Genomic DNA, 27,633 nt, shown 5'->3' with positions numbered 1-27,633 from the left:
CCACACTTTGAAGTAATCCAGGTGGCTTCCCTGGAGGTCTTTTAGCGGGGGCGCACACTGGACAACTAGCGACATACGCCTGTATATCCTTCTTGAGTGCAGGCCACCAAAATTGTCTCTTAACCAAATGTAGCGTTTTAACAAATGCAAAGTGTCCCGCTGCCTTGGAATCATGGCCATATTGCAATACTGTTACTCTTAACTTGGCCGGAACATACAATTTCGCCCCAATCCAAGGTAGTCCATCACGGAGTGTACATTCATTTGAGTGGTTTTTAAACCATTCATCAGTTTCCAGAGCTTCTTGCAATTTTTTAAGTAAGTCTCCCATGAGTTCTGGTTCGACTTTTGCCTGTGCTCTGGTAGTTACTGGTACTGCCAATTGAGTCGAGGGGATAATAGGCTGAACCACCTCCTTTTTGATGCTGTTGTACTGAGGCAATCTGGAAAGTGCGTCTGCCATGAAGTTCTTTCCACCAGGAAGGTAACGTAGAGTGAAATTGAAATGATTGAAATGTTGGGCCCAACGAGCTTGCTTTGGGGACAATTTACATGGTGTTTTTAATGCCTCTAAATTTTTGTGATCAGTCCAGACTTCAAAAGGGTGTTTCGCTCCTTCTAGAAATTGTCTCCAGGTTAACAGGGCCCATCTCACTGCAAAAGCCTCCTTCTCCCATATGGCCCATCTCCTTTCCGTTTCCGAGAGTTTACAGGACGTGTAGGCACAAGGTTGTAGTTCCCCTTTTTCATTCTTTTGCAAGAGTATTGCTCCCACAGCTACGTCGCTGGCGTCAGCTTGTACTACAAAAGGCTGTTCCATGTCTGGGTGTTTGAGTACTGGTTCAGCCGCAAACAGCCGTTTCAATTTTTCGAAGGCAGCTTGACAGTCCATAGTCCATTCCAGTGGTTTCGAGGGTCTGGGCTTTACTTCACCTTTTGTTTTTAGAAGGTCAGTAATTGGCAGTGCAATTTTTGCAAACGAGGGGATAAATTGTCTATAAAAATTAGCAAACCCCAGGAAACTCTTTAACTGTTTGCGGGTGCATGGTGCGGCCCATTCCAATACTGCATGAACCTTCTCAGGGTCCATTTCTATCCCATCATGCGATATGCGATATCCAAGGTAGTCGATCTTGTCTTGGTGGAATTCACATTTAGAAAGTTTGGCATATAGTTCCGCAGCCTTGAGTTTTTTCAGGACAGTTCGCACCAATTTGACATGGTCGGCCATGTTCTCAGAGTAGATAAGAATGTCATCCAAGTAGACTAGCACCCCCTTATACAGGTGCTCATGCAATACTTCGTTGATCAATTGCATGAATACAGCAGGAGCTCCCTGTAACCCAAAAGAGAGTACTCTGAACTGGAAGCATCCCAGTGGGCAATTAAATGCTGTTTTCCATTCATCCCCCTCTTTAATTCTCACTGGGTAGTACACTTCTCTTAAATCAAGTTTGGTGAATACCTTTCCCTTCCCTAAATGGGCTAACATGTCCTTCATGAGTGGGAGGGGGTAAATATTTTCCACGCAAATAGCGTTTATATTTCTATAGTCAACCACCAAACGGAAGGAGCCATCTTTCTTTTCGCGGAACATCACTGGCACCGCTACCTTGGGTTTGGCTCGTTCGATGAATCCCCGTTCTAGATTCTTATCAATAAAGCTTCGCAATTCCCCTAATTCCCAAGGGGTCATGGGGTAGATTTTTGGTTTGGGAAGCTTCACCCCGGGGAGTATTTCAATGGTGCAGTCGGTAGTCCGGTGGGGAGGCAGCGTGTCTGAGGCCCTTTCGCTAAAAACTTCTCTGAGGTCCCAATATCCTTTTGGAATCTTCTCCTGCCCTTCAATATAGTCTAATGCTACTTCCGCTCTTTCTGGTTGTATCTCGTCCTTCACGGGTAAATTTTCCTTCTCTGGGATCGGTTTTGCCGTGCGGATGCGCAAGACCCCCGTCTTCCAATTTACCCGTGGGTTCCACTTTCGAAGCCAGGGCAGTCCAAGTATAAGGGGTCTTTCCATCCCAGGGGCCACAATAAATCTGAGATTCTCTACATGGTCTCCCAACTGCAATTCCAGGGGTTCGGTCATGAAACTAGCTGGGCCCCCTCCTGCAATTGATCCATCTAACTGACAGAACGCAATGGGTCTTTTTAGCGTTTTTAGTCTTAGTCCCATTTCCTCCACCACTTGGGGGCTAATTATGCATCTGGTGCACCCCGAGTCCAACAGGGCTAACATTTTGGCATGGGTCCCTGTGGATGGAACCCTTATTTCTACGGGGATTAGTAGGGGTTCTTCCGTATGACTCACCCGATCGTCGGTGTCGGAGTCGGAGTCTGTTTCGCTGTCATCATCATTGGTCGGAGTTCTCAACTCACCCTGGTTTCGGGGAGAGAACTCAATGACTTCTCCTTTCAGGGCGGTGCCGCGGGTCTTGGTGGGTATTTTGTCGCCTTTCTTGGGCCCGGAGCCGGCAACTTTTGGCACTGGTTTGGAGAAGCATTCAGCAGCTCGGTGTCCCTCCTTCCCACATTTGAAGCAGGTAATAGGCTTTGGTTTGGGTTTGAATTCTGCTCTCCCCCCCCCCCCGTCATCTTGGGTGCTCCCTTACGGTGGAAGGAGGATGACTGATCCCCCGTACGCCCTCCTCGGAGTTGGCTTCGGGTCAACTCGATCTCCACATCCTCAGCTACTATGTACCATCTCTGCAAGTCTTCGGGGACCCCCATACTTCTGCAGTCTCGATATATCTCTTCATTCAGCCCATCTTTAAAACTCTCCAATAGGGCCATTTCTGACCATCCTGTCATATAGGGTGCCAGCTCGCGAAACTCTTGGATATACTCTGCCACAGGTCTCTGGCCCTGCTGGATTCCCTTCATCCTGAGTCTCGCCTTACGTTCAGCTAAGTGGTCTTCAAACCGCCTTCTAAGGGCCCGCATGAACTGGTTGTAATTTGTCAATAAGGGGGAGTTGTTATTGTGGAGGACCACCATCCATTCAGATGCTAATCCCTCTAGGGAGTTCGTGACACATCTCACTCGGGCAGCATCTGATACGTAGTCTTCCCCCCAGTCCTGCATGTGGTTCCACACTTGGGTCAGGAAAAACCCCAAGGTTTTCGGATTTCCATCATATTTCCAGGTTAGGGGGGGAAATTTTTGGCTTTTTACGTCTGCGGGGGGGGGCTGCAAGGCTGGGGGTCCCTGGCCGGCTGCATCCCTCCCTTGAGCAGCAGAAGCCTGGGATGTTCTTTCCTCAGCTTCTTCCTCTCCCCCACAGGCTATTTCTTCTGGCTCCCCCCTGGGGTCTTCTCCTCCCTTCTCCTCAGGAAACCCAAAAGACTCCCGGCTCTCCCGGCTTTTCCTGCTCTCTTCCACATCACGGATAAGCTGCAAGGCTTGTTCCATCATGAGGCGTTCCTTCTGTTCCTGCATCCATACTGCCTCTTTCTTACGGGGTCTGGAGCTGGTCACTCCCCGGGGGGGTCTCCCCCCAGTCTGGCAATCTCCCAACTCCTTTCGACCATCTGGCTTCCTCAGGTTCTAGCCGGAGTTTTTCCAACCGTTCTGCACTTTCTCTCTCTGCTTGGAGGGTAGCTGCCGCAGAACTCGCTGCTCCCATCTGGTCTTCGTCACTCCCTTGGTCTGACATAATTCCAGTCTCTCGGGGTTTTTTTTTCCCCCCGGATAACTGGAGGGACTTCCAGCTTAATGTCAGGTATGCTTCCTTCAAAATCCAGGAAAGAAAGACCCAAACTCCATATTTTATAGAGATTAGTACTTTTACTGAATATGAAATGATCGCAACCCAGGTAAAGCTGGAAGTGAGCAAAACGCGCAAAATAGCATCTAGATAGCATTCCCCCCCCCCCCCGTGTTCATCGTCCATCATCCAATCCAAAGGTCTCCCAAAGGTCAGGTGGAATCACATCTGGCAACGTCATCCATCAGGAATTTGTGACAGTTGGTCTAACGCCTCCTTTGGAGAATAGGTTTCGTTTCTTTGAAAGACACCTCCTGCTCTCTTCCCCCCTCACCCCCCTGACTGGTTCCCCCCCTCCATTTCTTATGGCAGCTGAAGCAGTGAAAGCGGAGGCTGACATACTGCTTCTGCCAAGGATATGTCTATGGCTGCCTTGTTGTCCTCATGTATTACTATCGGGTAGGCTGGTTCAGTCCAGATGCTGGTAAGCAGGTCGTCAAACCATGTCAGGTTGTTAGCTGCTTTGGAGAGACAGATGTATTCCGCCTCGGCTGTGGAGGTGGCTACCAGGTTTTGTTTCCCGGTGTACCAGTGTATTGGGCAGCCGTTGATGAGGAACACGTAGCCGGATGTGCTTTTTCTACTTTTTGTGTCGCCTGCCCAGTCAGCGTCGGCATAGGAGGTTAGGATGGGTTCTTTGGACATCTCTGGCTCTAGGTTCAGGTATGCGTCCATGCTGTGCTTTAGGTACCTGAGCACACATTTCACACCCTCCCAGTGGTACATCTTTGGGTCGCTGACATGTCTGGATAGCAGGTTGACTGCCAGGAGGATATCTGGCCTAGTCCAATTGGCTATATACAGTAGTGATCCAACAACAGACCTATAGAGGGTATTGTCCTTGAAAGCCTCACTTTCCTCATTCATGTGTTTCAGGAAGTCAATGTGTATGGGTGTATCACATGGCTTGGCTTCCTTCATGTTGCATTTAATTAACAGGTCCAATATTTTCTCCCTTTGGGAGATCCTGAATCCCTTCTGAGTTCTATCTATCTGGACACCCAGGTATTTGTTCACTTTTCCCAGAGTTTTTAGGGCGAAGTGTTTCCCCAACTGGTTGGCAAAATTGTCACAATTTTGTTTATGTTGACCACAGTACAAAATGTCATCCACGTAGATGAGTACGTACTCGATGGATGTGCCCTCCCTCTTGGTGAAAAAGCATAGGTTGGTGGAGGTGGCTGTGAACCCCATGTCCTTGAAGATATTCACCAGGCACTCGTACCACCTCTTACCGGATTGTTTCAGCCCATACAGACTTTTGTTCAATAACCACGTGTCCTCCCCTTCTGTGTTTCTCCCCGGGGGTGCCCTGACAAAGATATCTTTATCTAGCTTCGCGTGGAGGTAGGCTGTCTGCACGTTGAACTGGTAGACTTCTAGTCCTAGGACTGTGGCTACTACCAGGGTGCTTTTTACACTCTCTGCCCTGACCGTGGGTGAGTACGTATCTGTGTAGTCCTCCGGGTACCTTTGTGCAAACCCTTGTGCTACTAGCCTAGCTTTGTACAGTTTCTTATTGTCCTCTAGTTCTTTGATTTTGAAAACCCACTTAGTCCCGATGGCTACCTTGTTCTCTGGTACTCTGGATGGGGTATACACGTTTAACTCTTTCAGGCTGTTCATCTCCTTATCTATGGCCTCCTCCCATCTGACCCTTTCCTCTCGTGGTAACCTAAGAATGTCCTCATAGGAGTTGGGTGTCGTGGTGTCTGTGTGTATTGAAAGTATGTAATCGTCGAATCTTTTTGGCATTTTGTTTCTGTTGTGTCTTATGGGTCTGCTGGGCATTGTTTCTGTGTCATGCATGTGTTGGGCTTCCTTCTCTGTGAGTGCATCTACCTTTACCTTTATGATGGGGTGGTTCTCCTTCCATTCTTTGGTGGTTACCCCTTTGTGTTTGGGTTTTTGTTTCTTGTGTGTCTTGTTTTTGGTTGTGTCTGGTTTATTGTTGGTTCTAACACTGTTATTAGCTCCTTGTCTGGGCAGCACCTCGTTGAGGTGTATTCTTGACCAGTTTGTGTTCTCGTGGAACACAGCTGATCTGGATACGACAAATCTGTTGTCCTTGTCGATGAACCTGTATCCCTTGGTTCCGGACTTGTACCCCATGAATCTTAGTCTCCTTGACACCTTGTCCCCTTTTCTCCTTAACTGTCTGGGTATATGTACATCCGCAGTTACCCCAAATATGTGGAGGTGAGCTATCTGGGGCTTCCTATTATACATAACCTCATAGGGAGTTTTGTTCACTACGCTTGACCATATTCTGTTCAGTGTGTAATTTGAATATGTGAGTGCCTCTGCCCAGAAGTGTTGTCCCAGCCCTGCGTCTTCTAGGACGCACCTTACCATTGTTTGTAATATGCCGTTCCTGTGTTCTAATACTCCATTCTGGAATGGCGAAAAAGGCGAAGAGGAGAAGTGTAGTATCCCGTGTTTCTTTGTCCAATTGGAGAAGTCCCTTGATAGGAACTCTGAACCTCTATCTGTCATAATTTGTTTTATTTTTATGTTATGTTGAGTTTCTACCCTCTTGTAGAACTCTTTAAATTTTTGGAACACCTCACTTTTGTGATTGAGGGTGTATACAAATCCGTAACGGCTATAGTCATCGACTATAGTTAGGAAGAACCTCTTCTTGTATTTAATAGAGGGTCTCATGGGTCCCACCACATCCATGTGAACTAATTGGAATATTGAATTGGTGGTGCAGGAGGCCTTTTTGAGCCTTGGTTTGGTTTTGATTTTTGAGCATTTGCACACAGAACACTCCAAATAATTGTTACAGTTCTTTAATGGTAAGCCATTTGAACATTCATTCATTTTTTGTACCGTTGGAAAACTAGCGTGGCCTAATTTTCTATGCAGTAGGTGGGAGCACTCATCATGAATGGGTTTGCCAATGTGTGGCTTCCCTTTGTGTGTTGTGTCTGAGGTGGGTTTGCTTTCCGTAATGTGTTCTTTTTCACCCCCTCTAGTTTCCGCGGGCGTACTTGTTTCTTTCTCCTTGCTTTCTGGGTTAGTGTTTCTGTTTGTGTGTTCTTGGGGTACTAAGTATGTGAGTCCCCCTTCTATGATGATTTTCCCTATGTTTTTCTTTCCTTTAGTCATGTATGCTTTCCCTTCCTTAAAGGTTGTCTCAATGCCCAAGTCTTTACTGAGCTTGAGTGTAGCTAATATATTGTGGGGTATCTCAGGGATGAGCAGCACCCCCTCTACCTTCCCTATCCCATTTATGTGTGTGCTTCCTTCTCCTGTCACCAATACCTTGTTCTGGTTAGCTACATTGATGTGATATTCCTTTGGCGTGAATGATGTCAGTATGTTTCTGTTATTGGTGGTGTGGTTGGTGGCCCCTGAATCAATGAGCCATGTGTTCTTTCCTTTTGTTTGAGTGTGTGAGTGTTGGTGGTCCCTAAGCTCATATAGTGACCCAGGCTGACTATCCCTGGAGCTATCTCTATATCCTCTCCTATCTCTGGGGTTGGGTGAGTCCCTGCGCCTGAATCTGCTTTCTGGGGAGCGCCTGTCTGAGTGTCCTGATTTGCGGCCTTGTCTTTCCCTACGATAGCTGTAGTCTCTGTCACTCTGGTTTCTGGGGCAGTCTCTCCTATAGTGATTTCTAGAGCCGCAGTTAAAGCATTCTGGTTTGTCATGATCCCTGGTCTGAAAGTCTACCCTTTTTATTGGTCTGCTCTCCCTACGGCTTGATGAGCGATCCCTTCTTAGGCTATCCTCCGCTATCAGCCTGTTGGATAATGTCTCTAAAGAGAGGTGCTCTATGTTGAGACTATCCAGTTGCATAATAAAGTTTTCCCAACTGGGGTCTAGAGAGTTTATGATGATGCTTTTCATGCTATCATCTGATATGGTTTCCCCCCTTTGTATGAGTTCTGCCCTGGTGACGTTTAGCTTAAGTATGTGTTCCCCCATGGGTGTCCCTGCCTTATGCCTGGCTGAGTAAAATTCCCTGGATATTTTGGTTGTTGTGGCTGCACTTTTGCTATAGAACAAATTAAATATTTTTTGTAGTATCTCTGCCACGGTTAAGTGGTGGCCTAGACTGGGGTAAATGCTGGGTGACAAGCTAGACATTAACAGATAATAAGCCCTGTGATGTAAACAGTCAATATCAAAAGTCCATGGTTTCTTTGGTGGGTCATCAAACAAAAATAACATATTTTCCTTTAGAAAAACAATTTGGAGTTGATGGTTCCACTCCAAGAAGTTAGACCCATCTAATTTTAACTTGTGGTTATCAGCAGTAAAAGTTATTGAGCTGTATGGCAGGTTACTTACAGTCTGGTGCTGTCCATGGTTCTTTATGTGAGGGAACTCACAATATGCTGGGGGAATGCTTGTTGCTAGTCTGAATGGATTTATCTCTATGTTCTCTTTTCTTCCTATAGGTGGCAACTGGGCATGTGCGAAGCTCATTTCGCGCTGGAGGTCGTCGGGTGTGGAGCTCTCTGTTGCTGGCCTCAAGCCTAGGCCTAGGCTTGCTGCTGGGAGGTTGGGTTCGCCCCTGGCGGGCCCATAGCCCTCCCCGGATGGCGGATGCTGTGGCTGGGCCCGTGGATCCCCGGCGAAGAACGGGAGCAGCTGGGGCGGCGAGCCGGTCGTAGGTCGAGGACTCCTGGAGCTCGGCGGTGCGGCGGATGTAAGTCAAGGACCTTCGGGAACCATTGGTGCGGCGGCGGCGATGGCGGTGGCGGCAGCGGACCCTGGGCGACATTGGAGGACCTCTGGATGGGTCGGGAAGCCTGGTGGAGGCCGCGTGGCTGGTGTGTTGTTATTTTTTCTCCTCATTCCGCGGCCTATGGAAGTTGGTGCGGCGGGTGGCGAGTGCGAATCCTGCGGGTACGTAATCCTGCAGGCGGTCGGGCCCTGGCTGTAGTTTCTTGGGTGCGTTGTCCCACGTGGTGTCTGCTGGGGTGTTGTAAGGGTTCCGATGGCTACCCTGCTGCCCTTTTGGGTTTGTTGAGCGTCGGTTTGTTTCTTTCTGGTTGCTGGAGGCTTGAGTGCGGAGCCAAGCGCTGCAGCCAGGTTCTCGATCACTTTCTCTCCCTCGGGTTCGATGGGCGAGCCCCCGCAGGCTTGCAATCTTGTTTCTGTGTTATTTTTGGGTTCTTCCCCATCGGAGTTGGGGTTCTCGTTGTTTCGCGCCATTCGGTTTGAATCTCGGCTTCCCATTGGCTGTTGGCCATTCCAAGATGGCCGCCGAGAGCATGGCGCGGAAATGAATTCTTCCATGTCCGGAGCTTCAGCTTGGGGATACCTTCCCCTTGCCAGGCTGGTGATTTCTTTTCTCTGTTGCTGGATGCTCATCGCTGCTCCATTGCTTTCAAGTAGGCCATGGAGTTTCGCGATGAGCTCCTTTTTGCTGGCAGTCGCTTCCATCATTTCCAGGATGGTGGATCGGAATTCTTCATTGCTCGGTGGCTCTGCCCTTTCGCAGTGGTAGTTTTCTTCTCTTGGCCCTTCATCTCTGAGTAGTGGACTCGGGTCGTAGTCTTCATCATCTTCGGTTGTGGCGATCCTCGCTGTGGCACCTTCGAGAGCCTGCAGTTCTTTCATCTGCTTGGTGTAGGCTCTGGTGACCATTCTTTTCTCTGCCTCTGTCTGGGTTCCTGATTCTGCCATCTCTGTGAGTTGTGGGTAAACTACCAACTTGTGACTTATTTCTAGGATCTTACCCAATAACTCCAACACAAGATGCAGTGAATCAAATCTCTTTATTAATCAATGTTTCAATTACAGGTGTGTGGCTGGAAGTGACCTCTGGATCTCTGGACCACGTCTTAAATACCTGGGAGGCGGAGCTGAGGTAAGGAGGGGTCAGGGGAGGGCCTAGGTGGATGTGGTGTTAACCCTTATCATGCCTGGGATGGACAACGGTGGGCATTTATACATAACACCCTGGTACTTCAGGATCTTTGAAAGGTATAGTTCAGTGGTTCTGAGATCTCGTCTGCCAGTTCCTTCAGAACCTTGGGGTGTAATCCATCCAGTTCTGGTGATTTGAACTCGTCTAGGGTAGACAGGTGTTCACTTACCATTTTCTTCCCTATTTTAACTTGTGTTCCTAATCTGTTTTTTGTGGTGCTGTTTTTGATAGGTTGGACTGTTTTTTCCTTTTGTGTAAAGACAGATGCAAAAAATGAGTTAAGTAGTTCTGCTTTCTCCCTGTTGCTTGTCACCTTCTTGCCACTTTCTCCCAGCAATAGACCAATTGTTTCTTTGACTTTTTTTCTTGTTTTTAACATGTTGGAAGAAGCTTTTTTTGGTTATTTTTTACTTTTGTCGCAAGCCTTTGTTCATTGTGAGCCTTAGCTTTCCTCACTTCATCTTTACAGGCTCGGGCTATTTGCTGATATTCTGCTTAGTTATTTGCCCCTCTTTCCACTTTTTATACTTGTCCTTTTTCTCTTTCAATTTGTCAGAGAGTTCTTTATGTAGCCATGCTGGTTTCTTTTGAGATCTATTATTTTTCTTCTTCATTGGTATTGTGCTAGACTGGGCTTTTATAATCTCACTTTTCAAAATTTCCCAAGCTTCTTGAGTTGTTTGCCACTTGAGGATTCTCATCCATGGAATCCTTCCCAAGATCTCTCTAAGTTTAGCTCTCTTAAAGTCCAAGACTCTAGTTTGACTTGGTTCTACTACTGTTTGCATAATGTTGAATTCCAATATTGCATGATCACTTGCCCCCAAGGTTCCTGTAGCTTCAATACCTTCTATCATATCATCTCTGTTAGTGAGAATTAAGTCCAATATGGCTGATTCCCTTGTTCCCTTCTCTACTTTTTGGGAAACAAAGTTGTCTGCTAGGCTAAGGAATAAGAGAATTCAAAAATAAAATAGTAATGAAGGAAATAGTAATAAATAAATGGAAACTTGTTATTCTATAGACCCGTGATGGCGAACCTATGGCACATGTGCCACAGGTGGCATGCATAGCCATATCAGTGGGCACGCCAGCTCAGCTCAGCTCTGGCAAGCATGCGCACGCCGGCCAGCTGATTTTCGGGCCTTCTGGGCCATCTACTAGAGAGGCTCTGGAGGCTGGGGACAGCAAAAAACGTCACTTCCTGTCCAACCGGGAGTTGGGAAATGGGCCATTTCAGGCCTCCAGAGGGCCTCCGAGGGGGTGGGGAAGGCTGTTTTTGCCCTCCCCAGATGCATAGAGAGGATCTGGAGACAGGTGAGAAAGAAAAATGGGCCTACCGGGCCATCACGTGCCAGGAGTGGGGGGGGAGGGGGGGTTGCGCGCACATGTGCAGGGCAGGGCACATAGAATTATGGGTGTGGGCACGAATGCGCACGAACCTCCCCCGCCCCCCCCCTTCCTGGCACATGATGGCAAAAAGGTTAGCCATCACTGCTATATACATTTGTTCTATTGTAATATATATACAGTATATGTTATGCTGCTGTAAAAGTATTTTCCTTAATTCTTAAACATTTGTAATAACATATGCTTCTGTAAGAATATATGCCTGCAATCGATTGCATCCTTCCTGTATTAAGTTCTAAAACCTTCATAAATCCTTTTCTTTCTTCCCTGAAATGCCATTCCCGCTGCCGTCACACAGCCAGTCGCTGGCCAGTCTCCCGGAGCAGTTCGACCAACTCATCATGACCAGTCCTGCCCAAGCTATTGGGGCTGAGCAGCCTAAGTGGACCCTGGTTCAACCTACGTTCACCTTCTTGAGCCAGGAAGCTGCAGCACCGCTGAGCCAGGCTAAGATTCGATATTGGGATAAAACTCAGATATTAGAAATCCAAATCTTTGGTCAAGACAGAAGTGCCTCTTCCGTGCCAAGGTGCTGAGATGACAAACGGTATTTGACGTAGGTACAGAATTGTAAAAGGGCAAACTGACCCTAAACAGATACATTCTGTTGTTTAATGTTTATTGCATCCCAAATGTCATGCATATCCCTGGATAAGGGGTGCTGCTTCCTTATTGCCCTTGAGGCGTCTCCTAGCCTCTTATCTCCTTCTGTTATGTCTTGAGCTCCGGAGCTGAAAACCTGAGCCTGTGGGAACAGGGCTGTTTTGTCTTTCCTAGAGATAGATTAAAGGGTAGCTTCTACGTGTGAAATGCATCACTCTCTGTAATACTTTTGCCTTTAAACTGTATAAATACATGGCCAGAAGAAGCCATCGGCGTTCAGACTTTTTGTTTGCCTTTGGGCTGTTTGAACCGTGCACAATAAACTTTTTCCTGCATTGGAGAGCTTGGCCTAGTCTCGTTTCATTTCCTGCAACAGCTGGTGACTCCGCCGGGACTAGGTGCAAGGCGATATTTCGCTGAGGACCGTTTCGACCCCTCGGGACCATCGGGAGGTCGCTCCTGAACATTCTCCAGGCGCCGCGGAGATACGTCTCTGGGAGACAGCAGCGATACCCCCATGGGCCCGACGGTGCTCTGATCGAGTCCAAGAACCCTGCGGTGCAGGAAAGATGGTCTGAACAAATTCCTGGCCAGGAATCTATGGAGTGGGAGCGTTTTAAGTGAGTATATTGTAAAAGAATTGTACCTGTCTCATTTGAAGACAGACGGAGGGAATTGATCACTCCCTCGGACTCGGGGTGTCTACCCTAATGAAGTCCATGTCAGGTTGTGTGGGTGGTTAAGCCGTCGCATTTCTCATTAGTGGCCATGAGACTCCGGGGCTACGAGTCGACGGCAGTGTGATAGAAGGGATAGGGTTCAGAGCGTGCCAAATACTCCGTTGGCATGCATGTTAAAAGGTTTTGACAAGTATTTTAGCAACCCTTCCTATCCGAAAGGATCAAAGGATCAATTAAAATTCTTATGTAAACATGTGTGGCCACAAAGGGAGATGGGCTGACCCCCTCCCCCTCAGGGATGGTTAAGGGAAGAAACAGTGGATAAGTTGTGGGGAGTGATTGTAGTGAATCAGGATAAATATCCTGATCAATTTCAATATATTGATCAATGGGTGAGAGCCCTGTTGAAAAAGCTGAGGATTTATTGCAATGTAGGGCTGAAACAGTTGGGTTATGTGTATCTGAGCAGGCAGGAAAAGTAAGGGGGCTGCTGGAGGGAGCGGAGGAGGAAATCAGAGGCGTATGAGTGATCCTGGCATGAAGTCAAGGGGAGTCATTCGCCTAGAGGTAGCAGTCAGAGTGAGGGAGAGGGGGATGATGAGGAGGATGATGATTTGGAGGCTGTGGGGGCTGTAGGTGGAGAAGAAAGAGCAGGAGGCACGGATGAATAAAAAGGCTGGTTTGTTGGCAGGGGCACTGCGAAGTGGGATGCAAGGGGGTTTTTCTCCCCCCCCCCTTCCTTTGGAGGGAAGAAAGAGGAAAAGAGATGCTTTTAAAACTTTTTTTCTCCTTTCTGGTATTTGTCTTGTTTTTTTAAACAAAATAGGCTGTACACCGCCCTGAGTCCTTCGGGAGAAGGGTGGTATAGAAATAAAATTATTTGGGAAAAGGAATTACTTGGGAAAAGGAATGCCCAAGACAGATGGTGAGAAGTAGAGGGATGAGAAGAGCGGATTTTGGGTCAGGGATGCGTGGGCAGCTCTCTGGGAGAAGGGGAGAGCGAGGACAGAGGAGAGGTTTGAGCAGAAGGTTGGACAGACAAGTTCAGGTTGGGGTTTTGGTAGAGGATTTGGAGAGGGCGCAGGGCAGCAGAAAGCGGAAAGTATTGGATTGGCAGACATGACTTGGTCAGATTGAGGGGGACCAGGCTTGGAAGAACCCCCGCCTGAGCCATTAGTTACAATGAAAATAGGGGGTCAGCACAGAACGTTTTTGGTAAATATGGGAGCAGGAAGATCAGTTGTAAATGAGCAGATTGCAGCCCCTGGATCACGTAAAATCCAGGTTCAGGGGGTATCAGGACAGATTATGGGACGGCAGATCCTAAAGCCTGTGATGTGTGATTTTAAAGAAGCTGAAATCCAGCATGAATTCTTGTATATCTCTGAATGCTTTATTCTGTTGCTAGGCAGGGATTTGCTGAGCAAATTAGGGGCAACAATTTCTTTTGATGAAGATAGTTAGAGAATGACCATAAGGCATTCTCTGGAGGAGATTTGGAGGTTGTTTGATGTGCGCTGAGGATAACCTGCCGGGTTTTGCAGCTCGCCACCCTCCAGTGGGGGTGGAACTAAAACCTGGAGTGGCGTCTGTGAGTAGAAGGCAGCGTCCCGTTTCTTGGGAAGCTATTTGTGCTATTTATGAAAGCATTCAGAGATTTGGAAGCGGGGTTTTTGGTGCCTATTTAGTCCTCCTGGAATACTCTAATTATCCCAATTAAACAGTCAGATGGGTCTTACCGCCCGGGGCACGGTAACTTTACACCCGGCCATGTCAAATCCATATACCCTGTTAAGTTTAATTCCACCCCGGGCTGAGTGGTTTTCTGTTGTTGATTTAAGGGATGCATTCTTTCCAATTCCCATTCACCCCGTAAGCCAGCCACTGTTTGCATTTTGAGTGGGAGAATCCTTATACAGGAATGAAAATGCAATATACTGGGACTCGGCTGTCTCGGGGATTTAAGACCTCCCCCACATTGTTTGGAATAGCGGTAGCTAGAGACTTACAGTATTATGTGCCTCAATAACCAGGAGACACAATACTGTAATATGTTGATGATGTTTGGATCAACAGGACTGACAGAGGATTTATGATGGGATAATACTAAGATGAATGCACGATAATGTTACGTTTGTTATTAGAGTGTGGTTATTGGGTATCAAGAAAGAAAGCTCAATTGGTGAAAAGGAAAGTTAGATATTTGGGATACGATATAAGGGTCATCGAGCTTTAGGACCAGAGCGGAAAAGGGCGGTCCTGATGCTGGCAGGACCCCGAACAAAAAGACAACTGAGAAGCTTTTTAAGATTAGCTGGCTTTTGCCATAATTGGATCCCTAACTTTGCTTTGATGGCAGCACTTTTGTATGCAGCCACCAAAGGGGCCGATGTGGAACCTCTTGAGTGGAAAGGGGGGGGGGGCTAAAAAGCTGGCCCCACTGTTTGAAGGTGCTGGCTGAAAGTGCAGAATTGATTCAGAATTGTAATAAACTTACTTTTTCTTGTCCTATACTCATGCACTCCCCTCATGAGGAGCAGTCTGTGTTGGATACTAAGGGACATTTGTGGATTAGTGGGCAAAGGCTGACAAAATATCAGGCAATTAGGAGTGAGAATCCACAGGTGTGTCTGGTGGTGTCTAACCAATTAAATCCAGCAACTTTGTTGCCTACGGAGTCTGTTTCTGAGCATGATTGTTTACAGGTATTGGAGGTTTATTCCACCCGACCATGTAAATATGGTAAAATAAGGTAAATATGTATGTTAGGTGGCCTGATTTAGGTCATAAAGGGGGGGGGGGGTTGGAATATGGAGATGGTACAAGAACTTAATAAGCAAATTGAGAGATTCCAACGATATGTGATGGAACAAGTACCCCCTAGATTAGTAACTTAATGTCACTCATTTGAACCTGGGGACCAAGTGGAAGATGGAAGGGATCTTTTATTGGTATTATGACTTCTCCACTTGCTATTAAGATTGCAGGATCAAAATCATGGATCCATCGGACACGAGTCAAAGCAGCAGCTGACACCAGCTGGAAAGTGTCCGTGGACAAACAACATCCAACAGAACTGACATTTGAATTTGCTTAAAGAAAGCTTTTGTATTTTATATATAGGTTACCTTGATGTATATCTGCCGATGTAACCCGCTGTAAGCTAAAAAAAAAAAAAAAAAGAGGATGGAGCACCTGCTCTCTTGAATTAGTCTGGAACTTGGATCCTGACGAAAGATTGAAGATCATTGCGGATTCACGTGGGAGGAAAATTGGGTGTGGGCACTTTGAGTAATTGGGGTAGTAGCTTTATTGATTATTGTGTTTTACAGATATAAGCAATGGTTTTGTGGACAACCAGGGCCCATTTGATTTCTCAGTCATTCCGATTCCTAATATTTCCCCAACTGGCTGCGGAGTGTGAACCTCTTACAGATGAAAGAAGTCCCTGCTTAGGACACCCTGGAAGCTACCTTTTGATGCAAAGGAACAGACAAGAGAATTTTCTTTAAATGTGTTGGTTTTGTAATTGTGGGTGTGAGTGTTGTTGTTGCACTCACTGTATTGATTGTGTTTATGTATAAGCTGTAAGATAGAGTGGGACGTGAAAATTATAGAGGAGGTGCTAGTACATTATTTGGTAATAAATCCTGAAGAAGTCCTCTTGTAATATTATCTGAAAATGGAAAAGCTAAATATACCCGTAACTCCTAGTCATGTAACAAATACCTTTGTCAAATTGGCAGAAGACATAGCCCACACTCTGAATGTATCAAATTGTTTTGTATGTGGAGGAACTAACATGGGAGAGAAATGGCCATGGGAAGCCCAGGAATTAAATTATTCCAAAGTCTTAGAAATGGACCATAAGGGTAATCTGTCATATAATAAGGGTAAGGATGGAGACTGGACATTGACTACTAGTCTGGTGAGGAATGTCTGTTTCCAGAGAAAAATTGTGGCAGGCTGTCATCAGGTAGGAAACCTCATATGTACAGGAAAATGGGAAAGTAAGGTATGGTGGTCAGGAGGTAATGCCACAGAGGGAACTGATGAAATGGCCCTGTTTAAGGTAAACGGGTTATCTTTTTTTAAAGTGTCCAGATAATCAGGCCCTTGAATGGCTGGCTCTTGATGGACTATACTGGATATGTGGTAAAATGGCATATGGGGTTCTACCGAAATCTTGGTGTGGAGCTTGTGTCCTGGGAATAATTGGACCAGGATTCTTTTTGCTTCCCCTTAAAACTCGACAGGTTTTAGGTGTCCCGGTGTATGATGAGGTGGGGAATTTAAGACAAAGAAGACATGTCGACACATCTGCGATAGGAAAAGTTATTAAGGAAATAACAGACAAAATGGTTGAAATAGCTCATGTGCCAGTCCAGACTTGGAAAGGTCTTAATTTACAGGACATGTTTTCAGGATGGTGGCCAAAGTTACCTGGCCTGCAGGCCATTTTTGGCCTGGTGGGGTTAATAGCTGTAGGGTGTCTCTTACCTCTGTTTGTTATGACTATTTCTAAAAGTCTATCCTTGCTGGTGGAACGTAAGGCAACTGCTCAGGTGATGGCTATGTGGGATTACAAACGGCTCCAGCAGGAAGAGGACCTATGGTGTGACTCGTCTGGATAAACAGATGAGTCACAAAGGGGGGTATGAGCCAGGCTAAGATTCGATATTGGGATAAAACTCAGATATTAGAAATCCAAATCTTTGGTCAAGACAGAAGTGCCTCTTCCGTGCCAAGGTGCTGAGATGACAAACGGTATTTGACGTAGGTACAGAATTGTAAAAGGGCAAACTGACCCTAAACAGATACATTCTGTTGTTTAATGTTTATTGCATCCCAAATGTCATGCATATCCCTGGATAAGGGGTGCTGCTTCCTTATTGCCCTTGAGGCGTCTCCTAGCCTCTTATCTCCTTCTGTTATGTCTTGAGCTCCGGAGCTGAAAACCTGAGCCTGTGGGAACAGGGCTGTTTTGTCTTTCCTAGAGATAGATTAAAGGGTAGCTTCTACGTGTGAAATGCATCACTCTCTGTAATACTTTTGCCTTTAAACTGTATAAATACATGGCCAGAAGAAGCCATCGGCGTTCAGACTTTTTGTTTGCCTTTGGGCTGTTTGAACCGTGCACAATAAACTTTTTCCTGCATTGGAGAGCTTGGCCTAGTCTCGTTTCATTTCCTGCAACACCGCTGAGTGGGGCATCTGCCTCCTTCTATTCGGCACCCAGAGGATCGTTCCACAGCCTCCCGCACTGAGCCCGAGCTACTGGAGTGACAGCTGCCGCAGGGATTGGACTGGCATAGCAACCGAGTTTCCTGAACCAGCCTGGCACGGTGCTACAGGGATCGAAACTGGGGCTATTAGGACCAAGTGCTCTAACCCAGCAGCCGGCATTCAGTCTGCCTCCAGTGGACCAGATTCCTCCCGGATGGGCATTTTACCCTGGCTAGGGGTGGGTGCAATACCAATGGATGCCTGCCCTGATGCTACAACCCATGCCTATCTACCAACCAGCGTACTTCCCGCCACCGGTCCTGGGGCCCCAGCCGGTACCAGCCCAACCACCTGCACAGGCCCAACAACCAGCTGCAGCCCAACAGCAAGTTCCAGCCCAGCAGCAAGTACTAGCCCAGCAGCCCATGCAAGCTCAGCAACCGGCTCAGCAACATGTCCCGTCAGCAGCTATGCCCCCATACTTCAGGGCAACCTTTGACGGAACCCCAGGGAAGCTAGCCTATTTCCTCAATCGAGTCTAGACCTACATTGATCAATATGGAAACCAATACCCGTCAGATCGGGAGTTGATTTTGGCCATAGCAGATGGCATGAATGAGGTAGAAGCATCGGAATGGATAGCTGAGCTTCATGATGAAGAAGCCCTTGAGCTGGAGGCCGCTGACAAATTCATCCAATTGCTCAGAGGTCAATTTGAAGACATGGCCCACCGAGTAGAAGCTGAGTCCCAAATCAAAGCACTGAAGCAAGCTGGCCGAGCCCCCAAGCAGCTAATTTGGGAGTTTCGGAGGCTGGCTGGGAAGCTGAGAGACTGGCCGGAATGCCTACTGGTCCACCACTTCAAAGAGGCCCTAGACCCAGACCTTTGGACAGCTTGTGGCATCAGAGGAGTACTGGAGCGCATACAGGCTTGGTACAACACCGCCGTGGCCTTAGATTTGGAAATCAACCCTCATAGAAAGCCCATGACAAGGAAACAATGATTAAATGGGCAAAAAAATTCAGATATAACATAGAATTGGAGAGATGGGAAAAAATGTGGCAAACAAATATAAAATTGACTATGTCCGCAGCATTCAAGGAGAACCAGTTTAAGATGTTTTACAGATGGCATCTCCCTCTGGCAAGGCTTGCCAAGATGTTTCCGAACAGTTCACTAACATGTTGGAAGTGCAAAAAGGCTTATGGAACGTATTATCATCTATGGTGGACATGCCCATCTGCAAAAAAGTACTGGGCCAAAATCAGAAAATGGTTGGAAGAGATAATTGACCAACCCATAGATTGGAAACCGGAGACATTTTTGTTGGGAATATTTACTAGGAAATATATTAAAGAAATACAATATTTAATTTTACATATAATAACGGCTGCAAGAATATCATATGCACAGAACTGGAAAAATGATAAGATACCAACTGAGGAAGAACTGATAAGGAAAATTCTGGACTGTGCCGAGATGGACAAATTAATGAAGGAGATAAAAGAAAAGGAAGATACAGAATATTATGCAGTATGGAACAAATGGTATAATTGGCTGGAGATTAGAAATAGCAAATAACAATGAATGAGGAAAGGTCATAAATGGATAATGTCTGTAAAATAATTTATAGTTATAATATTTTTTTTTGTAAATATTTTTTTATTTTTTTCCAAACATAAACATAAAATATAACTTTCAAGAACAGAGTTTCGATCCGGTCATAGATGGTTAAGATGCTTACATTCTTTTAACACGCTCTATTCCACTTTTCCATTACATCTTTTAAAAGTTTAAAACAGAAAAAAAAAACAAATTTAAACATAAAATTCTAATATTTTCATCTAAACAAATCTAATATATCAATACAGTTTTAGCTTCAAATTAAATTTTAACTCATTATCTCTGTATCTATACCTCATCAATATCCAATTAGTTGTTAACAATATTCTAGTCTCTTATTCTAATTATATACCTTACAATTTTATCACCAGAATTATCAAGTTCAATTTCAATACAACTCCATTTTGTTAAAATTTATAAAACACAATTTTATCAACATCTTAATTATTTGACCCTTTTTATCAAATCAAAGTATCTTAAACTTTCCAATTTAATATCCCACTTATTACACAGTCTTATCACAAGAACATATTACTTATTCTTTCCCAAGTTATCAACTCTTTTGAGATTATTCCCAATATTATCTCCTCCCTATCTCCCCACGTTATAGGCTGATTTCCAGCATATTGTATTTGGCTAGTTTCTAGCATAATCTTCTCCCAGACTCCCTCCATTGTTTGGCTGACTTCCAGCATATTTTATTTGGCTAATTTCTAGCATAGTCTCCTCCAGAACTCCTTCCGTTATTTGGCTGATTTCCAGCATATTTTTCTCCAACTCTCCTCCTTTTGCTTGGCTGATTTCCAGCATTTTATTGGCTGATTTCCAGCATTTTGTGTTTGGCTGATTTACAGCATAGTCTCCTCCAACTCTCCTGCCATTGTTTGGCTGATTTCCAACATTTTAGTTATTTTCCCACTTATTTCCTCCGAGTCTCTAACTCTTATCTAGTTAGTATCCTTCACCTCATTATTTTAGCTTTCCCTTACATCATAGTTATCTATTTGATCTTTATGTCTCAACATATTCATCAAAATTAATTCTCATTATATTTCATAGTAATCATTTCCAGTATTTGTTGAATTAAATCACAATTTATCTCTATCATCTGTGTATTTCATAGTTTCATTCAATAATATGTTAATCAATCATAGTCATCAGTCTAACTTTGTTTGCAGAGTATAGCGTATTACAACAAATAATAGTTTTTCTTAAAGTTATCTCACGTTAGTATACACTTCTCATTGTAATTTTTAACCACTTAGTATATAAATCCCTATTTTAATTGCCATTTATTATTTTCTTTCTTTATTATTCCAAAAACCTTCCTGTTTTAATCCAAAAAAAAGAAAAACAAAAACCTTTTATTCCATTAAGCTTTTAAGCATTACATTACAATTTAATTACATTTAGTTTAAATCTATTTTGTTTCTTCTTTTTCCTGCCTGTCCACCTGTTCCACTTCAAAGTTCATCTATTCAAATTAAAAGTGCTACATAGCAGAGCCAGATGACACGACCAACATAACGAGCGAAAGCCAAGAGAATCTTTAAAAACAAGCAGGGTGGAATCTGGACTTGAAACTTAAACTGCAAGTATATTGACTAGCCCTGTGAATGAATTTAACAACGGAGAAAAAGTAAAAGTTTGTTAAAATGGCGTCTGGCTTTAGCAATAAGGAAAGCTGAAAGCGAAAGTGGATTTGCCTGAGTGTCTATTGCGCTACAAAGTAACAAAAAGTAACAGCGCTGGCCAGAAGAAAAGGGAAAAGTTCTTGTAAAAGTGATTTGATCCGTTCCTCCTCCCTTGAGATTTGACTAAAGCTGGGGAAATTTTTGAAAGGATTCTGTGGTGAGAGGGGAGGGAGGACCTCTTTCTTAGAAAGAATCAGTTTGCATGGAAGAATGTCTTCAAAGCAGACAAAGCCAGCTAAAGCTGCAGGGGGGGGGCTCCCCCACTCACAAGCCACAAGAGCAGCCTTTAAGTTTGCAGACACAGAGCCAAACACAGGAGATTGGTTTTAAAGATTTGAAGGAATTGGGGTGAAAAGTTTCTTGGTAGCCGCCAGACGGTCCCTTGGGACCGCCAGCCCCTTCGCCTGTAAAGAGCCGCCTTTACAATGGAAAGGCGGCTCGAAAAACTCCATTTCCAGGAGGAAATGTGAGAAAGAGCAGGTGAGTGTAGGTAGAGCTCTCCGCGTAGTCCCCAGAGTTTTTTTTTTACTCTTGGGGGCGAGCGGATGCGGCTCCCTATAGCACTCGCCGTTTGCTCCGGGCGTTGGGAGACCTCTGCTTTTTTGCAGAGCAAGGCTACGAAAACGAGCCTTTCAAGATAACTAACAGATTAATTAAAGAGGATGAGATCTGGATCTGGACCTGTGACCCTAAACTGCAAGTATTTATACTTCTTTTGCAAAGGAAAGTAAAAAAGAGCTTTTAAAATGGTGACTGCCGAAATTTGAGCAGGGAAGCTGAAAAGGGAAAGTCCTTCCGTTTCTTATTAAGCCACAAAGTAGCGGAATAAATGCTCTTGGCTACAATTGAAGAAAAAGCTCCACTTTTGTGTTTTCTCTTTTCTGGAGATTTGATTTGATATTGATCTCGTTGGAAAGAAGCTTTGTTTTTTAAAAAGTTTGCCTGTGTAGAAATATGGCGTTTAGGCTTCCAAAGCTGGATAAACAAGCAGTGGGGGGGGATTCCCCCATCCACAAACTATATGAACAAGTTCTTAACCTACAGTCTCAGAAAACTGATTTTAATATAATTGAATTTCTTTTGGAGGAGATTGTAAGAAGGGATGAGATTATGAATCAGAACTTTGAGAAATTTAAGCAGGAAACTAAAGAAAAGATTATAAAAATGGCTAATGGTTTCTCAGAATTTTTGATCAGGTTGGACACAAATATTAATCTATTAGAGTCTAAAATGGAGGAAATTGAGGACAATTTGGAAAATAAAATAGAAAAAATTGAAAATGATTTGATAAACATCCAAGACAATAGTTTAGAAGAAAAACCTAAAATGGAAGCTGATTGTAATGTAGAAAATATACAACAACGTATTGAAAAGGAAGTTTTAATGATGCAATATAATTTTACTGAATATGCGATCAGACTGAGAGGATTACAGGAAAATAACAGAGATGACTTAAGGAAAATATCTTCTGAAGTTCTGGCTGGGATTTTAAAGGTTCATCCTGAGGAGGTATTTTGTAGGATCGATAGAGTTTATAGAATAAACTCCTGGATTGCAAAGCAGAGGCAATTGCCTAGAGATGTGGTGATTTATTTTACAGATAAAGAAATAAGAAATAATATTGTGCAGAAATCTTTTAAGTCTACTTTGCAATTGTTTGGAAGAAAGATTTGGATTTATAAAGAACTCCCGCCTAAGATGTTATTGGAAAGAAAGAAATTTGGTTTTCTGGTGGCTGAGCTTAAAAAAAGAAAGATTTTATTCAGATGGAATACTCCAGTTGGTATAATATTGAGATATCAAGGAGAAAGATATCAATTAAATACTGTTGAAAAAGCGGAAGAATTTTATCAAAAAATTTTAAAAATGAACTTAACATCTTTATGCACAATACAAGACAAGCAGAAGGAGTTAGAAATAAAGGAAAAATATCGAGTTACAGAGGCCTTGGTAGATGAGTTGCCTTTGGATTCTTCAGACACCTCAGCTGGATTATTTATAAATAAGAGAGAAGCGGTATCGGATTCTAACGTGACGACTCACCAAGCTACAGACAACCATGGAAATCAATTAATTGATACACAACTTACAGAAAAGAAATATGAGTCACAAAAGCAAAACCAACAAGATCAAATTATAAAGCAGAATGAAAACCGATCAGTTGACACAAAACTTGCAGAAAGTAAATTAGGATGGAGATCAAACCCACAAAAAGAAAGGAAAAAAAGAAATAGGTCTCACAAAAAAAAAAAAAAAAATTCTAAATTAAGCAACAGCAAAGCCAGTTATTTTTTTAAAAAATATATGACTGAATATATGAAAAGATGGTTGAGGCGAAGTATTGGTTAATATCATCCTGAGGAGAGTGACAGACCTCTGCAATGCCGTAATTTTGGGATGTGAAAAGGGCCTTAAATTGTTGGATTGGAATTATCTATTTTTGGGTTTTCTTTTTTTTTTTCATTGGTCAACGTATTATACTTATGCTGAGCTATAAGGCAAGAGAGTTATGCTGGGGCATGCAGAAGATGTGACTGTTACCCCATTATGAGAATGGGAATTAATAATCCTGAAGAAAGCCACTATTACAGATATTACATGGATTACAATTATAAAGTCACTCGGGTGGTTGTTTTCTTTTTTCTTATATATATATACGAAGATATTCATTATTGATGGGGGCAGATGATAACTGAGGATTTTGAATATTCTGTTGCAACTGGGATGTTATGTTACCCTAATTCGGATGATGGAGTCAGCAATCCAGTGGAAAGATATTAAAGAAGATATTGTATGGATTATAAGTTTAAAGTCATTGATTTTGTTTATATAAGGGAATATTTTTTAGTAGGATGGGCAGAAGAACAAAGATATTAAGAATTGTTGTGTATGGTAATTTTGTAGGAAAGTGGGTGGAGATAGGTTAGTGATTTGATTATACAGATTAAGAAAAGGGATGCTTAAGAGATATATTTATGGGAGTGGAGGAAATGGATAGTGTAGAACAAATGTAAAACTAGAATATATGGGGAAGGCTGCTTTGAAATGTCATATTAATATACACAAAAGATTAAATGTTAAAGTAGGATTTATTATATAGTTTTAAAGTGGAAGGTTATTTTGAAATGTTATATTAATATACAGACATAAGTATGGGGGAGGAGAAAAAAAAAGGGCAGATTATCGATAAATTGGGAGTTATAATAATATTACTGTGTTAAATCAGAAGTTATTATATAGTGTTATAATGGAATGTTATTTGGAAGTGTATGGCAAGAGGGGGAAGTAATAATATTAATAATATCACTAGGAGTAAGGGTCAGTATTTGGAGGAGGGAGTAAGGGGATGGTAAAATATTATATAATCTGTTATGTATTAGGTTTTTATTTCGCAGAAGTCATAGGGGGGAGGGGGGGAGGGGGGTGGTGAGGGGGGGTTAGGGAGGAGGGGGGTAAAAAGGGGGAAAAATTGTAATTGAAAACCTTTTCAATAAAAAAAAAGATTTGAAGGAATTTATTGCTGTGGCAAAAAATTAAAACTGTGAAGTTTTGGATCAGAAATTTGAGAAATCTCAACAGGAATTCAAGGAGGTGGTTCAAGAAAAATATGACAAGATGAAACGGGACATACTGACAGTTGTGACTGGCTTGTCAGAAGTAGTTGTTCAGATTGATAAAAAAGTGGAAGAACTTAGTTCAGAAGTAGAATCCAAAATGAAGGAAGCTGATCATAAAATTTCTAATGTTGATAATAAAACGCAAAGGATTGAAAATGAAGTGACAATGATGCAATTTAGATTTATGGAGTTTGCTGTAAGACTCAGAGGCATAAAAGAAAACAATAGAGAGGATTTGAGAAGGGTTTGTGCTGATGCCCTTGCTGTGATGCTAAAGGTTGACCCTGAGGAGATTCTGTGCAATATTGACAAGGTCTATAGAGTGAATTCTTGGGTGGCAAGGCAAAGGCAATTGCCCAGAGATGTGGTGATCTACTTTACAGATAGAAGAATAAGAAATGATATCTTACAAAAGTCTTTTGTTTCTACTATTCAAGTGGATGGAAGGGAGATTGGGATGTACAAGGAGCTGCCACCTAAGATGCTAAGAGATAGAAAGGACTTTGGATTTTTGGTGACTGAATTAAAGAAACAACAAATTCCATTTAGATGGGATGCCCCAGTTGGCATAATATTGAGGTATCAAGGAGAGAGATATCGATTAAATACTGTTGAAAAAGCAGAAGATTTTTATTACAATGTTTTCAAAACTGGTGCAGCATCTCCACGTACATCCTCAGTGTTACGTATAGAGGAGGGTGAGAAAGAGAAGCAATCTGAACGAGACCTTGAAGAGCAGCGGAAACAGATGGAGGTGGAGGCAACGGAAATTCAAGGAGCAACAGGGTTTTTTTTAGATGTACCGTTGCTGGATCTTCCTCTAGAGGCTATAGGTGAACCACCTAAAAATACAAGAGAAGTGGCAGCGGATCTCGACCTGATGTTGCATAATGCTAAAGACCAGCGTATAACTCGAGCAGCTTATAAACAAATGGTAGAGAAACAACAACAGCAGAGGCCTAAGCCACCACAAGGCAAGCAGGGAGTCAATGGTAAAGCACAAAAATCCGAAGCCATGGGGGGAGCTAAGTCGAAGACTACTAGTTTGGAACAGAAACTTCAGCAAATGCTCTTAACGCTTCAGGAGACTACAAATGACAATTAAGTTTTTATCTTGGAATGTAAACGGACTGAACTCACCACAGAAAAGAAGGAAGATATTTCATTATCTGAGACAATTTAATAATGATGTTATTTGCTTACAAGAAACTCATATTAGAACACAAGATCAAAAATATTTGATAAATTCTAGATTAGGAGTACAGTTTATAGCCTCAAATTTGGAGAAAAAGAATGGTGTAGTGATTTATATAAATAAAAGATTGCCAGCAAAAATCATAGAAGCAGATGACTGTGGAAGATATATAGCAATAGAACTTTTTACAGACAATGGTCCAATTTTGGTGATTGGAATTTATGCTCCTAATCAGCAACAAGAAAATTTTTATAAAATATTATATTCTAAAATATTACAATGGGACTATAGATCTATCCTACTTATGGGAGATTGGAATGGAGTAATAGATTCTAAAAAAGATAAGAAGAGCTTGGCAAAGTCATGTGTTAAACTACCACAGATCTTTTTTGATATGAAAGAAGATTTGCAACTGAAAGATATATGGAGAGTGCATAACCCAAAAGAACTGGACTTTATTTTTTTTTCAGATAGACATAGATCCTTCTCTAGGATCGATTTTATTCTACTTACGGCTGACTTACTTTTAAAAACAAAGAAAACAAAGATATTTCCGAGGATTTTATCTGGCCATAGCCCGGTATGGATAGAAATAGAAATGGGAAAGAATGAGAGAAGATCGTGGAGAGTAAATGAAAATTTGTTTAGATATGAAAAGAATGTAAATGAACTTAAAAAACAAATGAAGGAATTTTTTTGAAATGAACTTGAACAAGGGTACCCCTATTGAAATTGTTTGGGATGCGAGTAAGGCGTATATGCGGGGGTACTGATTTATATGAATTCTAAACATAAATCAAATCGACAAAGAAAAAGATTAGAACTGGAAGGGGAGATAAAGAAAAAAGAGCAGTTGCTTATAAAAAATCCAACAGATGAAAAACTAAAAGGAATTATAAAACTTCTGAAAGATCAATTTCAAATGCTTACAGCAGAACAAGCAGCAACTAATTTACAATTTGCGAAACATAATACATTTTGCAACGCTAATAAACCGGGCAGGTGGTTGGCTTATACACTGAGGAAGCAGCAGAGTACTCGGACTATTGGTAGTATTGAGTATGGAGGGAAGGAAGTATTTCAACAAAGATTAATCAAAGAAGCCTCCTTAGATTGTTATACTAAACTATATGCTAAAGATGATATACAGAATGAACTTATAAATAAATATCTAGAAGAAAAGAAAGTTATAAAAATTTCTAGTGATCAAAAGGAAAGAACGAGTCTACCAATAACAGCTAAGGAGATTATTGTTGCTATTAAACAACTGAAAACAGCTAAAGCTCCAGGAACGGATGGTTTAACTGCGGTGTATTATAAAACTCTACAAGCAGAAATGATTGAACATCTTAAAGACTTATTTTGTAGCATACAACAAGGGGGGAAAATACCCCCTTCATGGAAAGCAGCTTTTGTCTCTTTGATACCGAAAGAGGAAGCAGGTTCTACAAAACCGGAAAATTTTAGACCACTATCTCTTCTGAATACGGATTATAAAATTTTTGCGAAAGTATTAGCCAACAGATTAATGCCAGTTATTCAAGAGGTGATTCATCATGATCAAGCAGGATTTATAGAAGGCAGATACATGAAGGATAATGTAAGGCAAATTATAGATTTATTGGAATATCTTGAGAAGAATAAACAGATCTCTGCAGTGCTGGTGTTTTTGGATGCGGAGAAGGCCTTTGATCGAGTGAATTGGAATTTTCTATTAAAGACTTTAAGAAAGATGGATTTGGGGGATCAGTTTGTACAGGCGGTTTCAGCAATCTATCAAGAGCAAACAGCACAAATTATTATTAATGGAAGTTTAACTACAAATTTCAGTATAGAAAAAGGCTCAAGACATGGTTGTCCGTTATCCCCGTTGTTGTTTATTTTAACTCTAGAAGACTTGTTGAACACAATACGGGACTCGAGCACTT

This window comes from Pituophis catenifer, unplaced genomic scaffold (assembly GCF_029215685.1).
Source record: "Pituophis catenifer annectens isolate HBS135680 unplaced genomic scaffold, rPitCat1.0.hap2 SCAF_5, whole genome shotgun sequence".
NCBI lineage: Eukaryota > Metazoa > Chordata > Lepidosauria > Squamata > Colubridae > Pituophis > Pituophis catenifer.
Note: the sequence above shows the minus strand (reverse complement) of the source record.